This window comes from Enhydra lutris, unplaced genomic scaffold (genome assembly GCF_002288905.1).
Source record: "Enhydra lutris kenyoni isolate GAN:26980312 unplaced genomic scaffold, ASM228890v2 scaffoldscaffold90, whole genome shotgun sequence".
In the NCBI taxonomy this organism is placed as follows: Eukaryota; Metazoa; Chordata; class Mammalia; order Carnivora; family Mustelidae; genus Enhydra; species Enhydra lutris.
In genome coordinates this window covers 5,115,360-5,131,592 of record NW_019154174.1, presented here as the reverse complement: position 1 = coordinate 5,131,592, position 16,233 = coordinate 5,115,360, and positions in this window count along the sequence as shown.

Here is a 16,233-nt window from a genome sequence, read left to right as displayed (position 1 = left end):
CCCTGACCCTAATCCGTTTCTAGAAGTTACTAGAGAAGTACCCTGCTCAGTTACTAGAAGAAGGTGGGGGTGCTTTTACAAAGTGGGATCAGGGAGAAATACATGTGGAACCCCACGATCCACAGGAGGGATCCATTGGTGATGGTGACCAAGAGTTTTGTTTTCTTCTAGCTCATCCCGGACAATGACTGAGTGCCTCGAAGACAAGAAGGACCCCAGTTCCCTAGAGACACAGAGCTTCCCTCATGGGCAGCTGGGGATCAAGGACTTCCCGTTGGCTTCATCAAAACTTTCTTAACATTCTTATCCCACCTTCCTTCCTTTGTTTCCTCTTCCAAGCACTGGATCTCTTGAGCCTGATGGTTCGCCCAGCCTCCTCTGGCTCCCTTCTGATTTTCCTGCCCAAGCATTTTCCCCAGTAAGACACCCGCTTGCAATATCTGACCCCATCCTTGGTCCTCTTCTTGGAGGAATGAACCCATCACAACATATTTGAAGGGAGGAACTGAAACAACTATTTGTTATGCCGCTCTCCCTTTTCCTTGACACCTGGGGATAAGCCACTCCTGCCAGCTCGAAGTTTTGTATCCACAGCAATGCCACCCCTCAGAGAACACCTTCATGGGTGTGATTTGGGTAGTAGAACCCGAAAATAAAACTTAGCTATGATTTCCATAACAGCACAGAAGAAACGTCAGAAAAAGGGTGTCCATTTAGTTTTCCTCTGCCCGGGGATGGGGGCATGTCCTCATACTCCCAGGCAGGCAGTTTGCCACTCCCTGCTCAGGGAGGCTTGAGGGGCCAGAAATCCATCCCAGGACTCCCTTTGTCTACATCACTGATGTGTTCACTGATGTGGCAAAGTTTCCGTTACTGCTAGGGACTGGGGAAGGAATGTAAACAGAGCCCCTGTCCTCTAGGATATATACATCTCGTTTCAAACCATATAAATTTGGGTAACTCTACTAGCTGGACTGAAACTGACGTGTCGGCCATTTTGGAAGTCCCCACGGTGGGGAAAATGATGGCATTTGGGGATTTTCCCAGTGTGGTGTACGTTCTATGATGCTCTTTATTGCTAACGTCCCCCTGTCATGACAAAGAGAAGGCATTCCTAGCTTGCTGGTCCGCCTTACGTTGGTATAGGAAGCGCCCTCTGCCCTCATGGCCGCCACCATGCCCAGGGCACTGCCCCTGGTGACCCGCTTATCCATATGGCCAGAGATCCTGGTGCCACTGGCGACTGAGTGGTTCAGAGAGCAGATCAGGTTTAGGAAGCTGAAGATCATGGTGACATTCTGAGCAAAGGTTATGGAAGCCCTTCACAGCCAGGAACAGGAGCCTCCAGAGCCCCTGGGAGACACAAGTCAAGCTATTGCCAATAATGAAAAACCAACAATTCCACCAGAACCCAAGATGGATCCGAAGGAAGACAGGAGGGGAGCCCGGGATGGACAGCAGCTGGAGGTGAGCGATCTTTAAATCGCTCATTACCTTTTCGGAGAATATATTCTGAAATGAGAAACACAGTATTCCAGCAAGAGTCCTGATGAGCTCTCCACCTCCCGTGTAGAAATACAAAGTCTGTGACCGCAGCCAGCAGGATGCCACTGATGATGGAAGTACAGTATAATGGCAGTGCGGAGAGGGAAGAACCTTGCTCCTTTATGACATTGCCGAGCTGCTGAGTTGTACTGAGTGGCTTTGAAGGGAATTCTCCTCGTAGCTGAAAGCTTGCCAACGGATATGAGAAGGATAGCTCTAAAATGATGAGAGCGGTTGCTCCTGGAGATGGAATCTAGGAAATGGGCCTGGGGTCGGTGTAGATAATGGGAACTCATTTTTCTGTGTCACGTTTTCTTCTTCCTTCCTTCCTTCCTTTCATTCATTAAAAATAGCTGGCACGGGGTTGGGGGGGGGGCACCTGGGTGGCTCAGTGGACTGGGCGTCTGACTCTTGGTTACTGCTCAGGTCACGATCCCATGGATCCCAGGACTGAGGCGGGCTTTGGGCTCCGTGCTCAGCAGAGAGTCTGCTTGAAGATTCTCTCCCTCTGCCCCTCCCCCCACTACTGCTAGTGTGTGTGTGTGTGTGTGTGTGTGTGTGTGTGTGCGCGCGCGCGCGCGCGTTCTCTCTCTCTCAAATGAGTAAATAAATCTTTTAAAAAAACATCTGACACAGGGGCGCCTGAGTGGCTTAGTGTATTAAAAACTCTGCCTTCCAGTTGGGTCATGATCTCAGGGTCCTGGGATCGAGCCCCACATAAGGCTCTGCTCAAGCAGGGAGCCTGCTTCCTCCTCTCTCTCTGCCTGCTTCTCTGCCTACTTGTGATCTCTGTCAAATAAATAAATAAATAAATAATCTTAAAAAAAAATCTGACACAAATATAACAAAATGTTAACATTGGTTCTAGCTGTGGATACGCACAGGTTTCTACTTCTCTGTATTTTCTCTTACGATTTTCAAAATAGTTAAAAATTACTCAGTGGAAGTCTTTCTATTTATTTATTTTTTCAATTTTATTTATTTTATTATTTTTTAAGATTTATCTAGTTGAGAGATTATTCGTTTGAGAAGCAGACTCCCTGCTGAGCAGAGAGCCCAATGTGGGACTTGATCTCAGGACCCCGAGATTTCAGGACCCAGGCTTTCCAGTGGAAGTCTTTTTAAATGGGATCTGGGGGGGGATTAAAAAAAGAGGGGCATCTGGGTGGCTCAATCAGTTAAGCATCTGCCATCATCTCAGTTCATGATCTCAGGATCCTGGGATTGAGCCCTGCCTTGGGTTCCCTGTTTAGTAGGGAGCCTGCTTCTCCCTCTGCCTCTGCTGCTCTCCCCTGCTCATGTTCTCTCTCTCTAGATCACCCTCTCTCTCAACTAATTAATAAAATCTTTAAAAAAATAGATTTTGCAGAATGTGATTCTGTGTTTTCTAAAGCCAGATCCAGGAATTAGCTAGAATGACCTCACCTCATATTCTCTGAGAAACACAGGGCTGGGCTATAGTTGGGCTCCCTGACTCCCTGCACTCAGACCTGCTGCTTTCTTTCCAGGCTGGATGGGGCTACTTCTCCGTCTGGGAAGTGGAGTGAGGATTTGATAGGACCTCCCCTCCCCACCCCCAAGCTTATGGCAGGGGAGCAAGAAGCAGCCTCTGGAATCCTCAGAGCAGACACAGTAAAGCTACCCAGAGTTGGTTCAGTCCCAGCTCCTTCCTCAGCGATTAATCACCAAAGCTATCCCCAGGAATCTAGGCATTTGGAAGGAAGCAAGTGCTGTTCAGTACACCATCCCCAGGGGTCTGGATTTCATGATGTCTTAGTTTGGGTTTCCCGGAAACAGACCCTGAGACAGTGATTGGAAAGGAAGTAGTTTATTTGGTAGATAATCTCAGGGAGGGGAGTGGAGAAGCGAGCCAGGAAGGAGATGCCCGAGAGTTACCAAGGTGGGCAACAGGAAGGGAGTCCCACTGGGGAGCGCTCAGAGACAGAGTGGAATGTGTACCTAAGATGTTCAGACCATGCGTGATACCTCAGCTCCTGGACGTTGTCAGGGTCAGGGAGAGCTGCGGCGGGGACGGGCAGGGCTGTGGATATGAGCAGAGCAGCGGGATCAGATAACAGTGGTGAGGATGCTGGCAAGCAGGAGTGGGGGAGGGGCCCAGGAAGACAGGGTTGACTGACAGTGTCGGCCACCAAGATGAGCACTTACTGCCGGGCTCTGGTGTTGGCTTAATGGTCACATAGTCCAAGTAGAGAGTATAACTCTCTTACCCAGCATCAACTCTCCCCCGCATCTTTTAGCAACATTACCCAAATTTTCCCTTGGGGACCCGTATTCCTACACGTTAGGGGGTTCTCAGCAGGAGGAGAGGCTCAGCTGTTGGGCTCTAGGAGTGGGTTTGTGACCCAGCACCCACCAATCAGTGTCTACCAGCCCCACCCCCGGTCATGCTGATTATTTCTGAGATGGGTCTGTACCCCAAGCCAGGCCAATAGGATAGAACTCTCTTTCCAGTGAACCAAAAGATAGAGAGATATAAGTCTAGAGTTAGTGTTACCAGGGAGAACCTCTGAGAGGTTGAAGCCAAAACAGCAGAGCCAAGAGATGATGAGTCAAAATCCTCATACTATCATTTGAGCCCCTGGATCCAGCCATACCTGAAGGCTCTGGACTTTTTGGGTATGTAATCCCCCTAAAGTTCCTTTTGTGCTTGTCAGCTGGACTTGGGTCTCTGCCACGTACAACCCTAAGTTCTTTATACTACGTATAAATGTGGGTTTCTGAAGTGTTAAAAAATACAGGGGTAAAGGAACGATTCTGCCATCTGTTCCCATACTATTTCCTCAGCGTCCCAGGTTGTGAAAGGGAATTCTCAGAGGGAGCTCAACCTGCCCAGGAGCAGAGGTTTCAGATTCTCGGAGTCCACCTCCTGCTCCCTAAGGGCCCTTGTTCTTGGGGTCACTTGAGGAGCTGGGTGGGTTCCGGCTGCCACGTGGTGTCCTTTTCTCTTTCAGGAACCTCTGGGTTCTAGGCCAAGACATTCATTCATTCATTCATTTATTCATTCATTCATTCACGCTTGATAACGGGCACCTACCGGAAGGGGTCACTAGGATAAACAGGTGAGCTCCACAGACAATCTTTGCCTTCGGGAGCCTCTAGCCCAGTGGGGGAGACACTGTTCAAATCGCCCCAATAAGGGTCCAATTCTGACCAAGATCAGACTACAAAGGAGAGACAGAGGTCAGGGCTTTCTGGAGGAGGTGACGGCTGCGCTGGGATGGCAAGCGGGGAGCAGGGGCTACGTAGGGAAAGGGCTATCTAGGTGTTCAGACCCCTTCTCCCCGCTTCCTGCTCACTATTGGGTATCAACCCCCCGTCTCTCCCCTAGAGCCTGCTCAGCAACTTGGGCACACCTCCTCTCCCCCACCTTGCAGAGCTCATACCCCTCAACTCTGGGAAGCTCTGCTTTCTGTCTGGCCGGGGTCCTGCCTGCTGCGAGCACCGCCCACTGTCTTTGCTTTGGGCCCAGGGGAGGTGAAGGGCAGCTGAGCACGGGCCCACCAAGTACTTTTCGCATCACCTCTCTTCTCAGGACTGAGTCTTTAGACATTTATTAGGCATCAAGGGTGTGCCGGGTACTTCCACAAGGCTAGGCCTTCCCCCAGAAGGGGAAACTGAGGCACGGCGCTAGAGGTCCTGAACTAGCAAGGCCAACCTCTTCCAGCCCTGGGGTAGGAATGGACACTGTGTTCTTATCCCTTTAACCTCTCCCAGGCCAAGGGCTCTGCTCTGTAGGCGGCCTCCGTCCATTACTGGTACTCTCAGAGCCTCTCCTTGACTCCTAGGGACGGGATCCTCTGGTCGCCCCCTCCCTTCCTCCAGCCCCCAGCCCTCAGGGAACCTCTGTCCAACCCTGCCTGTTTATTTCACAAACACAGATTTGTGCCAGGCCAAGTCCTAAGCGTTGTGTGCATATTAACTCATTCAAACCTCATGACAAGCGTGCAGTGAGGCTACAGTCACCTTGTCTCCAGGACACAGAATGGGGAGGCATTTGCTGAAATTCACACCCTAGGTGGGGCTCAAACCCAGGCGGGCTCCAGAGTCCAGGCCCCCAGCCAAAGGCTGCCCAGCCTACCCATCTCAACCAAGCCATCCCCACCTCCTCCTCTCGTCCCATTCCATTCTACCTCTTCCCACCTCTCTCCCCTTTTCCCTCCCTATCACAATTTCCCAATTTCTATTTCTGCCTATGACCTGCCACCCTCCCCAGGTGGCACACTGTCTTGGCATCCTGGGATGATGGTGGGATTGGGGTGGGGGGAGTGGGGAGAGACACAGGGCAGAGGTGTGGGTGCTAGAAGGGCCCTGGCCACATCTGCTCCATGCCCTGCCTCGTGGAGGCTCGGCCGAGTCAGGGCCTGGCGGAGGTGGGCAGGGTGGGAGTAGGTCTGCAAGCCCTAATTAAGTCAGTTAATTAGGTGGGGAGGAGAAGCCTGTGGGAGTTAATGAGCTTGGCTAATTAAGTGGATCCTGGAGAATGGCTCGAATTCTAATGGCTAGGGAGGGATGGGGGCTCAGGCAGGATGGAGGGAGGGGGAATGAGATGCCTGGTGCCTCTCAGGTGTCCCTAGGTCTGTCTATGGCCACCACGGGGGTCTGAGGCCACTACCAAGACCTGCAGTGACCATCAGGCTGTGCATCCACCCCTAGGGGCTGGTCTGAACTTACCCACAAGGTCTGATGCCCTCACCAAGGTCCTATAAATTACTGACACCTGGGCGTGAAGTTATTATTGAGGGCCGGTCCCCTGGCATCCATCTCTTGGGGGCTAAAGCCAGGTTCCCTTGGAACATTTTGGGGAATGGGGACAGAAATTGAGCCCTGACCCAGGAACCCTTCAGAACCACGATGACAAGCCCCATGGCAGGTCGGGAACCATGACAGCCACGCACACATAGCCCCATGTTTAAGTTTGCAATGTGTGCCCCCGTCCCTGCTGTAAAGATGTGCAGGGCTCTCGTCCCAGCTCACAGATGTGGCAACTGAGGCCAGGGAGGAAGGAGCTTGTCCTGGCTCGTCCTCAGCCTCCTGCTCACTGTGCAGGGCCTAAGGAATATTGTCTTCCAGGCCAGGGCTAGCTCTTCTAGGAGCCCCGGGGGCCTTCTCTTGCTGGAGCCCCATTTCTCTCTAATTGTGGGGTCCTCAATAACAGCCACCACCACCACCACCCCAGCTCCGGCGGGTAGAGCACTTAGTACTGGGGAGATGTGAGCACATGATACAAGGGCAGCTGCAGAATGTGGGCCCTTGTTCAAAGAGCAGAGCTAAAGCCTGTCCCTTCTGCCCAGCTCTCTCTCTCTCAGCCCGTCATGGTGGGTTTCTAGTTACTGTTCAGTGTCACGCTCCCTTGGGCATGGGGAGCCGCGCTGGCCAGCGCAGCCCCTCATTGGTGCCCGGGGCCACTCCACTGCATCTGCAGCATGGACCCTGACTGCACCCTGGACACGCCTCCCCTTCCACAAAGGACAGCAGTGGTGACTGCGTGGGGCCAAGGAGCGGTCGCTGAGAACCCATGCAGGGGATGCGGGCGGGCAGGATGTCCCTTCAGACCTCACTTACGAATTCAAAGATGAAGCTCATAAGATTGCAAGATGCTACGACAGAGCAGGAAACCCCAAGGTTGGGGCACTGCGTGACACACAATCTGATAGTCATCCCTGCCCCCCCGCACACTCGCTACCATTGTTGCCCTCATTTCACCTGTTTGTTCACTTACTTATTCAATTACCAAATATTTGTTGCGTGCCTCTGCTATACAATGAACGGAACAGAACAAAATCTCAGTCGGGGGCAGGGAGACCAGGGAGGTCCTCATAGAGAAGGTTACACTCAGGCAGAAACTTGAAGGTAAGGGAGAGAGCCATGAAGATACGGGGCGGTGGGGGGTGGGTGGGCAGGGTACAGTAGGCCAGCCAGTGCAAAGGCCCTGGGTCAGAGTGTGTTTGGGATGTCAGGAACAATGAAGAGGCTGGTAAAGCAGGGGAGGAGATAGGAAGTAATGGGGACAGTTCATTTAGGGCCACCATAAGTCTTTGGCTTTGACTCTTGAGTGCGGTGGGAGTCCTTGGAGGGTTTTGAGCAAAGGAGGGCTCACAGGCTCCCTCTAGCTGTTGTGGGGGCAGACAGCCTCTGGGAGGCAAGAGGAGACAATGAGGAGGCTCCTGCACCCAGCTGGGTGAGAGAAGACAGCAAGTCGGACTGGGGCAGTAGGAGGAGAGGTGGGGAGAAGTGGGGATTCTGTGGACAGATTGGACAATGGAGGTGAGGGGTGTGTGGTTTACTCTGGGCACCTGGACCATCAATTTCCATGAACAGGTGAGGAGATTAAGCAGCTCTCGGGTCCCCCGTGTTCCTTGCCCTTGAGGGTCCGCTGTCATCTGGGGGGGGGGCACTCCATCCTCCAGCTCTCCATTGCAACCTGCCCCAGGCCAGCGGTGGCACCTGAACTCTCCAACACAGGCTCACAGACTGAGATGTTCAGAGCGGCCGGGGAGGGACCCTGGCTGGGGGACACGGCCTGAGCCGGGACAGTGGGGAACCAGAGAGTCCAGGCTCTACCTGCACAGTGGCCTCTTCGCCCCTGTGACCCACTCTTGCCATGTGGGAGTGTAAGCTCAGGCTCTTAGACCCTCCGATGTTTCGAGAGAAGTTTGGAAATCCAGATCTTAGGATGGAATGCCCTGCTTTTAACAATACTGGCAAATCAGTGTTTAATGTCAGGGCGGGCTATCCCCCCATGTAGGTTGCTTCTGTGGGCCTTCTTCCCACGGCAACCTCTGCATCTGGGATGTCTGCAGACCTGGAAATGCGGGTCCCCCTGGGGTGCGGCTTGACAGGTCAGATGTTGGCTGCTGTGGGCAGGAGCCGGGGAGGGGGCAGATAGGAGAATGGCTGGGGAGCTCCCCTCCGAGCCCCTGGGTACCAGGCAATAGCATTGTCCCAGAGATGATGTGGTTGTCAGGCTAGGTAGCTGCTTGTCCCCGGGGCCCCCCAGAGGAGGGAGAAAGGTACAGTGGCTGGAAGGGTGAGACCACGGCCAGGAATGAGCCATAGGATGAGAAGCGCTCCAGGGCAAGAGAACCAGCACAACTGAGCAGGAAGTGAAGGTGACTGGGCTTCTCCTTGTCCCTGCCCCTGGGACCACCTGCCCTACCCCACCCAGCCTCTGCTCTCCCCCAATCTCATAAAGCCCCTATCCATTTTCCTGGATCTGGGCTGGGTAAAGGGGCGGCCGGAGAAGCAGAGAGAGACAGAGGCGACAGCAAAACCCGGGCGTCCCGGGAATGACCTCATTCATGCTGCCAACAACCCCAGCAGGTTGGAGCCGTGGCCGCGCCCATTTTACCGCGGACGGAACTGGGTCACAGAGCCCTTGAGTAACCTGGCCAAGGTCGCGGGGCCTTGGAAATGGTGGGAACTACCGTTAAATCCAGGGGTATGTGGCTACAAAATCTGCAGCAGGAACATAGGAGCTGTCAGATCAAGAGGCCAGAGCCTCCTGCCGGTGACCGGCGGGACCCGTTCCTGCATGTGTGAGCGCAGCGCTCCCTCTAGTGGCAGATCTGGCACAGTGCAGGACGAACTGTGGGACTGCCTCTGTCCCTGCCTGTCTGTCCCTCACACACAGGCACACAGGCCACTGCTTAGGATCTGGTCCTCCAGAGGAAGACCACGCCATCTCCATCTTCAGCTCACCTACAGCGCAGGCCATGTGGCGCCGCCCTGACTCACCTGAGGCCCCTTCTCCTGGTCAGACTTCACTAGGCTGTGCCCATCCCAGGGCACCTGCTTGATGTCCCCCTGCTTGTCCCTTTCTCTCTCTCCATGTCTGGGTCTCCTTGTCTACACCTGCGGGTTTCTCCCAAACTCTGCTGCATGTTATAATCTCCAGGGAAGCTTTAAAAAATCATGATGCACAGACCACACCCAAGAGCAAATCGATCCATTTCCTCTCACCATCTTTAGATTTGTGGGAGCAAACTTCCAGGGGTGGGAAGATAGCGAAACTTTCAGGCAGCCTACAGCAGGCCTCTGGGTTTCCCAACCTCTTCTGCTTCCAAGCTTACACCCTAGATCTCATAATGACCCACGCCCCACCCCCCTGCCAAGATCTCAGCATCTTCCCCTTCTATCCTCTTGGTCACTTGCTCTGGTACACGCATGCAACAGCTCATTGACCTCCTTGAGACCACCGGGCTGCAGACCCATCAGCCCCTTGTGCCATCGCCATCCTTCTTGCCCTGTTTGGGTTCCACACACCATCACCATAGCTGCTGCCTGGAACCCCACTCCTGTGACCTCCTCCCCTGTCGTGGTCCCTGGCTGGCAGGGCGGTAAGCATCACCCTTTCTCTGCCTGCCTCGAGCAAGCCAGCTTTGCAGGAGCTTCCTGCACGGGGCTCGCAGCTTCCCTCCCAGTTCGTGATCTTGAAGGGGTGCTCATTGCTGCTGCACAACCCCTGTTATGCCCACCAGCTGCTTTCCCCCCTCACTCTGGGATGGGAAACTTCCATTTGCCTGTGATTCTCCTAGGGATCTTGATAGAGCCAAGGATCTTGCCTGTCTACCCAGCCCCCAGCTCTGGCTATCTCCAGCTTCTGGTCTGTCCACCCTACTCTGAGCAGCAAGGTCCTGGCTGACTCCTTCCCACCGTCTCCTTTCTCCTCCAACCGTGGCTCCCACTTCACTGAGAAAAGAGATGGATCCCAATGCCTCCCATCACAGAAGCACAAACCCACCCAGCTGCTCACTTCTCGCTTCCTCCCATCTGCTTGGGTTGGGGGATGCCCTCCTCCTTGTGAGGCCAAGCTGCCCTTGGGACCTTGTTTCTTCAGGACTCCCCTGCCTCTCTATCCCACCAAACTGGTTCTTGTCCCAGGATCGTTCCCGCGGACACACTGGCTTGGGCATCTCTTCCTTCACCCCTCACGGTGTGCAAAGCTTCCTGACCGAGCTGGCTTCCTGTCGCTGCCCTGCCATCTCCATGCCTCTCTTTTGTTCTTACTGTTTTTCCACGTTCCTTTTGCAGAGACGGCTTGCGTTTTTATTCCAGTTAAACGTGCTCACAGCTTGGAACCGAGAAACACGAGCAGCCTCCTCTCTCATTTCCCACCGCTTGGGGACAATCATCTCAACTGCAGGAATTTTTACGTCTGGCTTTGCTACCTAGCACCTTCCCATTGCTTCTTTCCAGTTTTAGGTTTTCTCTGTCAACTCCCCACTTTGGAAGATGAGGATTTAGTTCCCTTACACTCCCTTACATCCGTCCCCCACACACTTCCTATTCCCACTCTCCTAATACAGCCGCATCGGAACATTGCTGGTGCCTACGTATTGTGGAAACGTTATGAACAGCTTCATGTGGAAGACTACACATTCTCCCCCCTCCTTTTCCTTTTTGAGAATAGATTTTTTAAAAAAGTAATTTCTGTTCCCAACATGGGCTCAAACTCATGACTCCGAGATCAAGAGTGGCGTGTTCTACCAACTAAGCCAGCCGGGCACTCCCAAGATTTTATTCTGTAGAGCAGTCTCAGGCTTAAAGTATCGTGCAGAAAGGACATAGACCTTCCTCTCCCACGCCCCCAGTTTCCCTTGTTATTAACATCTTCTATTGGGGCACCTGGGTGGCTCAGTAGGTTAAGCCTCTGCCTTCGGCTCAGGTCATGATCCCAGGACTCTGGCTGGGACCAAGCTCTCTGCTCAGCAGGGGGCCTGCTTCCCCCTTCCTCTGTGCCTGCCTCTCTGCCTACTTGTGATCTCTCTCTCTGTCAAATAAATAAAATCTTGAAAATAATCTTGCATTAAGGCTGTACATTTGTTACAATGGATGAAATAATAGATACTTTATTATTAACTAAAGTCCATAGTTGGGGCTGAGGGCTGGCTCTGTGTTGTACATTCTACCAGTTCTGACAAATGCACGGTGTCATTGCACTATGGTACAGAATAATTTCATTGCCCTAAAAAAATCCCATGCTCCGACCCTCCCCACAAATCACCTGGCCACCGCTGGTCTTTTTACTGCCTCTAGTTGTTTTTTTCTTTTCTTTTCTTTTTCTTTTTTTTTTTTCTTGTTTTTTGTTTTTTGTTTTTTCCCGGAATATCAGATAGTTGGAATCCTGTAGTGTGTACGCTTTCCAGAATGGCTTCTTAGCAATATGCATTGAGGGTTCTTTTTGTGGCCTGATGATTAATCTCTTTTGATTGCTGAATGATATTCCATTGTATGAACAGACCACAGTTTATCCGTTCACCTGTTGAAGGACATTTTGGTTGCTTCCCAGTTTGGCAATTATAAATAAAGCTGCTATCCACGTGCAAATTTTTGCGTGGACATGGGTTTTCAACTCATTTGCATAAACACCAAGGAAGGCTCTTGCTGGATCCTACGGTAAGACTGTGTTTAGCTTTGTAAGAAACTGTCAGTCTGTCTTCCAAAGTGACTGTACCACTTTGCATTCCCATCGGCAATGAACGGGAGTTCCCGTTGCTCCACATCCTCACCAGCATTTGGTGTTGTCAGTGTTTTGAATTTTAGCCCTTCTAATAAGTGTGTATTGGTAACTCATGTTGTCTTAATTTGCTGTTCCCTAATGACACCTGATGTTGAGCATCTCTTATATGTTTATTTACCATCTACATATCCTCTTTGGTGAGGTATCTGTTCAAATCTTTTGCCCGTTTTAAAATTGAGCTGCTCCTTTTCTTCTTTCTTTCTTAAGAATTCCTTGTATACTTTGGGGGCGCCTGGGTGGCTCAGTGGGTTGGGCCGCTGCCTTCGGCTCAGGTCGTGATCTCAGAGTCCTGGGATCGAGCCCCGCATCGGGCTCTCTGCTCAACAGGGAGCCTGCTTCCTCCTCTCTCTGCCTGCCTCTCTGCCTGCTTGTGATCTCTCTGTCAAATAAATAAATAAAATCTTAAAAAAAAAAGAATTCCTTGTATACTTTGGATAACAGTCCTTATTATCCAAAGGACAGAGCTTTTTTTTTTTTTTTTATCAGACCAATTGTGTTTTGCAAATATTTTTTCTCTCATTCTATGGCTAGTCTTCTCATCCTCTAAACAGTGTCTTTCACAGAGCAGACGTTTAAAATTTTAAGTTTCTTTCCCTTTTCTGCACAAAAGTTTATTTTTCTATGTGTTTATATCTAATGTGATCCACATTCTCTCCTACTTGTGTAAATCTCTCAAAAGTCAAAATACTTAGGTATTCTATCACGTTCATCTCCTTAAATAAATCTTTTCTAGAACCTTCTGACTTATTTCACTTTTTTTTTTTTTTAAAGTAGGTTCCAGGGGCGCCTGGGTGGCTCAGTGGGTTAAAGCCTCTGCCTTCGGCTCAGGTCATGATCCCAGGGTCCTGGGATCAAGCCCCGCATCAGGCTCTCTGTTCAGCAGGGAGCCTGCTTCCTCCTCTCTCTCTCTGCCTACCTCTCTGTCTACTTGTGATCTCTGTCTGCCAAATAAATAAATAAAATCTTAAAAAAAATAGTTTCCACGCCCAACGTGGGGCTCGAACTCACAACCCTAAGATCAAGAGTCTCATGCTCTACTGACTGAGTTAGGCAGGCACTCCCCTCCTGACTTATTTCAATGTGAAATGTCTGCCCACCAGGCCTGCTGCCCAGCGATGCTGCCACAGGGATTTCCCTTCACCATCATCTGGGAGATGCACTTCGTCTCTCGGTCTTGTGTTGGCTCCCTGGTTTTCTAGATCCCAGGTCCTTCTCTTTTGTGGTTTACTTCCTTGTTTTGTGAAATACATCCTTCAGGAGCTTTCTTAAGAAAGGCACATGGGACCACAATAACCAAAATATGGAAAGAGTCCAGACATCTATTGAAGGATGAATGGGTAAAGAAAATGTGATATGTGCGTGTGTGTGTGTGTATGTGTGTATGTACCTACATCCCCCTTTTCTATTATATATATGGATTCAATGCCATATATATATATATTCCAATGTATATATAATGGACTATTACTTAGCCATCAAAAAGAATGGAATCTTGCCATTTGCAATGATGTGGATGGAACTGGAGTGTATTATGCTAAGTGAAATAAGTCAGTCAGAGAAAGACAAATAGCATATGATTTCATTCATATGTGGAATTTAAGAAACAAAAGAGATGAACATAGGGGAAGGGAAGGAAAAATAAAATAAGATGAAAACAGAGAGCAAATCATAAGAGACTCTTAACTCTAGGAAACAAACCGAGGGTTGCTGGAGGGGAGGTGTGGGGAGAAGGGGTAACTGGGTGATGGGCATTAAGCAGGGCACTTGATGGAGTGAGCACTGGGTGTTGTATGCAGCTGATGAATCACTAAATTCTCCTCTGAAACTAATAATACAGTATATGTTAATTAACTGAATTTAAATACAAAATTTAAAAGAAAGATGTGTGGGAGGTAAAATTTTTGAGCACTTGTAAATCTGAAACAATCTTTTTCCTCCTCTCATTTTATGAATGGTTAGGCTAGGTATAGAATTCTAGGCTGACAATAATTTTCTTCCATACTTTTGAAAACTACTTCATTGTCTTCTGGTTTTCAGGATTGCTGATGAGATGTCTGATGATATTTCAGTTCTTTTTTTTTTTTAAGATTTTATTTATTTATTTGACAGACAGAGATCACAAGTAGGCAGAGAGGCAGACAGAGAGAGAGGAGGAAGCAGGCTCCCCGCCGAGCAGAGAGCCCAATGCAGGACTTGATCCCAGGACCCCAAGATCATGACCTGAGCTGAAGGTAGAGACTTTAACCCACTGAGCCACCCAGGTGCCCGATATTTCAATTCTTGATCCTTCATAGAATCTTGTAGTACGTTCTTCTCGTCCTTGTATTCTAAAATTTACTGGCAAGTGGCCTTGGTGTGGGTCTATTTTTATCCTTTGGTTGGATACTCAGTGGGCACTTTTGATCTAGAAACTCAGGTCTTTCCATTCTGAGAAACATTTAAAATAATTCATTGATTATTTCCTCTCTTTTCTTTCTGGAACTCTTTTGTTCAGGAGTGAGATTTCTGCACTGGTCCTCTCATTTTCTTACTCTTTCTTTCCTACTTTCCACACAGTAACAGCCCTGGAGGTGCCCCTTCTGAGTTTTTCTTTCTCGAAGAACTTGTCACTCAGCTGTGAGGAGTGCAGGGGCTGACAGCCTCCAACTATAGGGACTTTGAGCTCTGCCACGGCCTTTGCACCAAGACCAAGGTCTTCCTGGGCAGCCCCACCCGCAACTGAACTCAGCAGAGACACCAGGGCCTGGTCATTTCTGCCCAATGTGGGGCTCCTTGGACGAACAGTCTTTCCTCTAGGAGCTGCTCCTGGTTGGCCAAGATTTGGTTTGATCTGCCTCTAGGTCAGGTGCTGTTTGCTTAGATCTGTTTCCTTCCAGCAGCCATTCCACAGGTGTCGGCCCTATGTCACGGTCTGAAGATTCTCCCTGTCCAGTCTTGCTTCCTCTTCCTTTATTTTCATGAGCATCAGCCCCCCAGGACTTCTTGCATTCCTAGCTCCATATCATAGCATCTGTTGACTAGAGAGTCCAAACCTACACATGTATCTTTACCTTTTTGCTCTACTTTTTGAAAAATGTGTTTATCTTCTCATCCAGTGGTCAATTTTTAAAAATTCAGGGCCCAGTGGGAAATATTTGAAGCTTATGGGCCATATGGTCTCTGCTTATGTGAAAGCAGCCACTGTACATAGGACATATTTTTAAAAAAAAAGGGGTGTGTGTGTGGGGCTGTGTTCCAATAAAACTTTATTTAAAAAAAAAATAACAGATGACAGGCCTGTAAGCCATAGTCTGCTGACCCCTGTAACTCTTTTAAATATGCTTTTCATTTCCGGACAATATTCTGAATTTCTAAGAAGTTTTCTTTGTTTTGTTCATTTTCAGAGTATTTTTATCTTTCAAAATAGCATCTAGCATTTGTTTCATAGCTGGTAGGGATTTTCCTACATTTCAGAATATAGTCATCATCGTTGTGTTTTTAGGTTTTCTTTCCCTTGTGTATTCTGTTTCCTCCAAATTTTGTTTTTCTGTTTGTTTTTGTCCTGCTTTTTCTATCACTGGTTTTTCTCCAGTGTTGGCAGTCCCTGGTTCATGCTTAACAGATTTACAGAGCCGATAAAGGTGAGGCTGTCTGTGTGTGTGTGTGTGTGTGTGTGTGCGCGCACACACACGCGCGCACGCATGCTGGGGCAGCTAGGCGTCAGGGCGTGAAGAGACCTGAAAATGTGCTACCTTACATGGCAATGTGCTAGATCTCGATCAAGGTGTGGGTTACACAGGTGCGTACCTTCATTAAAACTCATTAAACCAAGCCCTTAAGACCTTTGCATTCCACTCTAATCATGCCTTGGTTAAAGAATATAAAAATACAACTTATAAAAGCAAGCTGATGAGTAGCCCTGTGTTGGGGCAGGGTGCTGGCTGGCTCGGGGGTTCAATCTAGAGAATCCTGGCCAGTCTGTTTCGCTGGGAAACCCCTGATGCCAACCTATTCTTTTCTTGATCCATCAGACTCTGAAATAAAGGGCAACACTAATACAGACACGCAAAAGGCAATTTAGAGGAAACAAAAATGTGTAGGGAGAGGACAAAGAGAAGGAACAGGAAACCCAAAGGACAACCCTAACAGAATACTCATGAATGTATCTG